Source organism: Carcharodon carcharias, chromosome 8, assembly GCF_017639515.1.
Source record: "Carcharodon carcharias isolate sCarCar2 chromosome 8, sCarCar2.pri, whole genome shotgun sequence".
Taxonomy (NCBI): Eukaryota; Metazoa; Chordata; class Chondrichthyes; order Lamniformes; family Lamnidae; genus Carcharodon; species Carcharodon carcharias.
In genome coordinates, this window is record NC_054474.1 from 42,536,843 (window position 1) to 42,543,289 (window position 6,447).

Genomic DNA, 6,447 nt, shown 5'->3' on the forward strand with positions numbered 1-6,447 from the left:
CAGTTCCCTCCTTTCTTTGCCTGCCATCTGTGCCCCCTCCCCTGTTTCCTTTGCCCTCATGCCTCTGCCTATTACCGCCGCACCCTGACCCACTGTCCTCATGCAGGTCTCTGCTGGTAGATTATAGACATGGCTGCGTCCTGCAGCACCCAATATGAACAGTCCTGCCTGTGAACCCCATGTTTTGCCTCAGAGAGCAGCAGAGACAAGTTGGAGCAGTACTGTTGCTGGTAGGCTTTAAATGCTGTATGTACCTCGAATTCAAAAGCAAAGTGAAGATTGGCAGATGCACGCAACTTATATCTGGTCGTGAATCAGGCCTGTCTAATTTCCCGCTGGCATGGTACATAATTAAGAGGGAAAAAGTGATCCCGGCTAGTTGCGTTTTTTTATTGACTACTCATGACATGCTGATGCATGCAAATGGGGTTTCTGACATGGACCAGTGGGAAAGTCGACTGCCATTAGGCTGCCATGAAAGTACTGAGGGGAAAATTCTGACTTGTTTTCCCACTAATGGAAATCTGACTTTTGACCTCATGCTTAATTTTCCGCTCCCCCCAGTCACAATTCCTGCCACTGGCCGGAATGGAAAATTCTGCCCTAATAAAAGGAAAGAAAAGCCATGGTTTTCTAAAGTCTGTTTTAAATTTAGTTTCCACATTTTAATTTCTCTTGTTCTTCTGGCCTGGCTAACTTTAATATTTTTAGTTCGCTATAAAAATGCTACTTAATAATTCCTAATTTGTGAGGTTTCCCCTTCTCCTTCCCATCTCTAAACTGCAGAGCTTTATCTTTAATCTTTCTTCAAAGCCCATCCGATTTACTTTAGGGATCATTCTTGTTGCTCGCCTCGACACAACATATCTATTCCTTTTAAAATGTAGTGACCAGAATTTTACACAGTCTTCCATGTGAGACTTAGCTAGTGTTTAATTTGTTATAAAACCAAGGCATAATCTCTGCAGAGCTACATTTCACCATTCTGCCTACCTATTCCAAAATTATTTTTTTTAAATTGTTTCTTCACATTCTCTGAGCATAGCAAAGGACCACAGCTACTTTAATCTCCAGGTGCTTTTTGTGTTAACTCACCTTCTTAATTGTATATTTATAGGCTTTCTTCCAATATGCAATACTTGCAGCTGTCAGTATTCATTTTAAATTGCTTTGTTTTTTTCCCAATTGCATAACAGATGTCTATTTTCTGGAAATCTTCTCTGCATTTTTCATACCTACTGAACTCCCTATTTTACTGTTAACTGTGAATTAAACAAGTTAACATTGAGACAGAAAATAGGAGCAGGAGTAGACCATTCAGCCCTTCAGGCCTGCTCCACCATTCATTGTGATCATGGCTGATCATCCAACTCAACAGCCTGATCCAGCTTTCTTCTCATATCCTTTGATCCCTTTCACCCCAAGAGCGAACTCCTCTTGAAAATCTAACTCCTTCTTGAAAACATATAATGTTTTGGCCTCAACTACTTTCTGTGGTAGTGAATTCCACAGGCTCACTACTCTCTGGGTGAAGAAATTTCTCCTCATCTCAGTCCTAAATAGTCTACCCCGTATCCTCAGACTGTGACCCCTGGTTCTGGACTACCCCACCATCGGGAACATCCTTCCTGCATCTACCCTGTCTAGTCCTGTTAGAATTTTATAGGTTTCTATGAGATTCCCCCCTCATTCTTCTGAACTCCAGTGAATATAATCCTAACCGATTCAATCTCTCCTCATATGTCGGTCCCACCATCCCAGGAATCAGTGGGGTAAACCTTCACTACACTCCTTCTATAGCAAGAACATCCTTCCGCAGATAAGGAGACCAAAACTGCACACATACTTCCAGGTTGGTCTCACCAAGGCCCTGTATAATTGCAGCAAGACATCCCTGCTCCTGTACTCGAATCCTCTCGCTATGAATACTAACAAACCATTTGCCTTCTTTACCACCTGCTGCACGTGCATGCTTACCTTCAGCCTATAACATTTGGTTTCTGCATCAAGGCCACTTATGCAGAAACAAAAGGGGGCAAAAAAGTTGATAATCCCTGTTATCGGGTGCAGGGATTGCGATGCACAATTACTCTGCGCCTAGCCTAGCTGAGGCAAGCAGCATGCAAACTTCATGCTGCCTGCTCATTGACATGATTGTAATGTGCAGCCCAGCATGAAATGTGCTGCTGACTGACTGTACACTGCACAGTGGACCAAGCAACGTGTGTGGCTAGCACAATGCTAGCCTGTACTTCTTAAAGGCAGCCTACCCCTCTTAAAAGGGAAGTGCATTCAGGCTACGTTGGCTGGTGGAACAGTCTCAGAAAGACTTGAATGGAAGGAGGAAGACTGGTAATGGAGCCACATATTAAAGAGTGGACTCCCGGGTTCTTGGACATGGTGCTTGTTGTGGGGTGGCTGGGTTGTACTATTAGCAATTGCGTTGATCTGCAGACAACTTTCTAAGTGGAAACACTTAAGTTTATTTACAATATACTCAGCAACAAGTACACATGCGTCCAACTCTATCTATACACTGTCTGCTGAGGTAGCCCGCACTACTCTCCTCTTGGTTACTACAGATCATGTAATCTTTCCTAACACGTACTATTCTTACAGGTACATAGCACACTAAATAAAACCAAAATTACTACATTGCTTTAAGGTCTTACTGATGAAAGGGGAAAGAGGGAGAGATTTGAAGTTATCACAGGGTGCCAGGAGATCCTCATGGCATACCTTCTGAAAGGAATGGGAGTAGGCAGTTAGGGAGATCAATTCCCAAAGTCTGGTCCCTAGAGCCTGGCTGCAGTGTCCCAAATGATCGATGATATCTTCTAACCACTGCACCACTATTCTCTCATGCTGTTCAATGCACCATGTTGCCATCTCTCAACCATCAGCAAAAAATCAGGATTGGCTTGTGTGGTGAGGCACCAAGCACAAATGGACTGCAACCAGGGCAAAGGGAGAAGGTAATGTGAGTGCCAGCCCAGCAAGGAGCTCAGAGGAAGATTGCAGTGGGGCAGCATATAGGACAAAGCTTATAGGCATTCACACAGAGATGCTTGTGCATTGGCAGACCTGCCACAGAGCCTCTTGTCACTATCGAGGAATAGGAAGGTGTTTGGCTCTGACTTGGCACAAAGCTTCACACAAAGCTCAGAGCCCATCCTTTCCAGTGTGGAAGTGGAAGCCAACTCTAGGACAGCACTTGCAGACCCGCATGTGATGCAGCATCTGGTGGCTGTGTCTCAGCTTTCATTGCAGCACAGGCAGAGGGCACTTAACATCTGGTGCTGCAGTGGAAGCTCAGAAAGAGGATATCATACCCGTGCTTGGTGCCATGCAGACTCAGGATACTACCATGGCAGTGCTCAAAACGGTATCACAGGTTCTCACAGCAGTCTTTCAGTCTGTGCTCCAGCAGATTACTAGGGTTTCTGAGGTGCTGTCAAGAGGAATGGTAGCAGCAGCATGGAACACAAACCTGCTGTCCTCTCTCAGGATCATAGCGTTCATCCTCTCACCGCTGCCACTCAGCCAGATTCCTGCCACCGATGCTGAGGTGCTGCAGTCCAAAGTTGGGCCCTGAATTCCCAGTGTTGCTCGAGGTCCTTCTGCAAAGCTACCTCCAGCAGTCTCCCTGACTAAAAGTCAGCAGCCTCTGTCAGCCATGCTGCAGCCACTGAAATAGCACTGCGTGGGAGCATTATGCTAGCAAAAGGCACCTTCAAGGTAGGCACTCAGGGAATGCGCAAGGGTGAATAGTTCCGTTCTGGATATTTTATTGAAAGTGTTGTTGGATAAATTTGTTAAGGAATGATCATGCAATTACACTTCATGCATAACATCACACTGTGGCAAAGCACTGACACACCAGAGGTGGAGGTAAGGTGGAATGTCATCAACACACTGACCCCATGCCTGTGGTTATTATTTCTAAAAAGTAGCATGTAAATCAAGAACAGAAAGTACATGAGGATAAAATGTTGGGGAACATCAGAGGTAACTTTTTTTTGAGTCAGCCAAAAAAACTAAGTTATAATTTAAAGGACATCTCAATCATGCACTTTGAGGCGGCAAGAAAATCCAGCATCAATTGCTTACAGCTGCATCCTTCAAGTGAGATGAACTAACACCAGAACAGGGACTTGAACCCTCAGCTTAAAAGGTTGATGCTCTACCAAATGAGCTTTCCAGGCTCCAAACATGGTTAGATGACACTAAGTAGTTGGCAATGCCTTAACCATCTGTGCGTTGTAAGGCCAATCTGGCCCCTTCCATCCTTATCAAGGGGAGTGCTAACCTTCTCTCCTTTAACCAAACAAGTTCAGGAGGAGATGATTAGAATTATCAGGGAATGAGCCACAGAGAGTTGAGCAATTAATGAGGACAAAGTAGTCAAGAATGGTTGAGGAGAGGGAAGGATAATGTAGCACAATATCAGTCACAGAGCATGCTATTGAGGATTTTGATTAGGACAGCCTTGGTGCTGAGGGCAGGCTGGGAACTACACTGAAGGGATTTGAGCAGCTGGTATGTTGAGACAAAGCTGAGCTGCAAAACCATGAGGAAAGGAAGAGCTTATCAGTGACAAGAAAATGACATACCATCAGGCCCTTCATGTTTTCTTCTGTCAACATTGCCAGATAAATGGTTTGGGAGGGCTTAAAAGGCATTAAGAACAAACTAATCGTAATCTAACACAAAACTTCTACCCGAAAATTCAATATTTCTTCCTTTGTTCAGTTCCCATGTTGATGGAGTGAGAATGTTGACACAGTGCTTGTAGAACATACTTCATTTGTTGATGCCTTGGTAGTCCTTGTACAGCTCAGTTAACCTTTGGCCCGACTTAAAAGCTTAATGTCTAAGAGCTGTAGATGAGTTGGGATTCCTTGGGAAAAATAAAATTTTACCTAGGGGCAGGGGAAGAGGAAAAGCACCCATAAGCCCAGACCAGAAATTCTGCCTCTTTGCGCATCACACAGCTCAATAGTCTGTTAGCAATGTTTTTTCAGGTCATTCAATGCACAGGAAACCAGGCCAACCTGAGGTGACAGGTGCACGACGCAAAAGTAGGTGGTTTTAAGTTATAAGTCATTTAGCAGTGATTTACAAGGGTTTAGAGTTAATCTATTTTTGTTTGCTAACTTGTAACCAATTTAGTAAGAGTGGTGAATTATATCAAGGATATAAATTACTCCTTTTATGGATTCTTTTACCATTCCTTGCATAAATGGATGGAAAAAGAAAGGAGAAGGGGATTTAATTGGAGGCAAAACAAGAGTTTTTTGTCAGGAGCTGAAGCTAATGGTAGGAAATTGAGATCATCGCAGGAGTGGAGTTGGAAATCAACGGATGAGGGAGTTGGATATTGGGGGATCCGATCATTGTGGCTGTAAAGAAATTAACCTGTTGAGCCTGCAGAAAAAAAAGCACGCATATCCTGCTGCACATGCATTGCCGTAAATGCATTTAACTAACCACTAACTGAATTTTAAAAACAGTAAAGCCATATTCCAATGACTTGAAATCATAGTCAAAGATGGCTAAGCATTTGCATCACTGTACCTTCTACATTCCAAATCCATTGAAATGAAGATGCCCTATCTGCAAAGCTTCACCAGGAGCAATTGCCTTGAAGGGGTATGGATGGGGGCCATGGTGTCCATGGAGGAAGAAAGAGCTTCCAAAGCCAAACAGGCAGTCATCATTGCAGACAACTATGAGTTAACACAGACCCCTAACTCAAAGTAAACTGGGACCTGGTATTTCTTACAGACTAGAGAATGGTAGATGGGATCCGGATTAAGTCAAAACAGGCTTGAGAGAAAAAGCGGAGTAGTGAATGAAAAACAGATCAGTCCCCAAGTTTTTAAAGAAGGAACCAAGATGGTAAATCAGTAGGGTCCCACCCAGTGTGTTTTCAGTATGGAAAGCCTGGACACCTGAGGGAAAATTGTTAGCATGCCAACCTGGGCACTGCAGTTAAGACAGTGTCTGTAGCCATGAAGATCATGTTCCACTGTAGCGGAGGACCACAATACCTATCAGGATTTTGCATTTAAAGGGAAATTAACCATAAGTTTTTCTAAAAAGCCAGAAAAGGAGATCAGGATTCTTGAAGGTACTGGTTGCTTGCACTTTGTTTGTGTCAGGAGAGGGAGATTTTCTGCCTCAAAGCAAGGTGGATACCAATATACTGGTTAAGGAATTTACTGGAAAATGTGCAGAGGTTCTTTAAACAAAGATTTGCCTACAGAGGGAGCTAGTTATGGGCTAGTCCTGGTGGGGATGATCCCAAGGTTGCCCATGCAGGGGTGGGCCTTTTAGTAGGGAATGACTTAGCCAGTTGGAAGGTATTATCCCAAATTAATCCAGAACAGTCCACAGAGACTGGGGAGGCTGAGGGGAACAAGCAAAACTCTATACAGGGGCAGA

The 6,447-nt window shown here is 43.9% G+C and overlaps 1 non-coding gene across 1 annotated transcript; it reads right to left on the bottom strand.

Annotated features, from left to right (window-relative positions):
• Positions 1 to 4,206: 4,206 nt before the first annotated feature.
• On the bottom strand, positions 4,207 to 4,331 carry LOC121281665. Its single transcript, XR_005943909.1, has one exon. It is a non-coding gene; the product is annotated as a U6atac minor spliceosomal RNA (small nuclear RNA).
• Between the last annotated feature and the right edge of the window lie 2,116 nt (positions 4,332 to 6,447).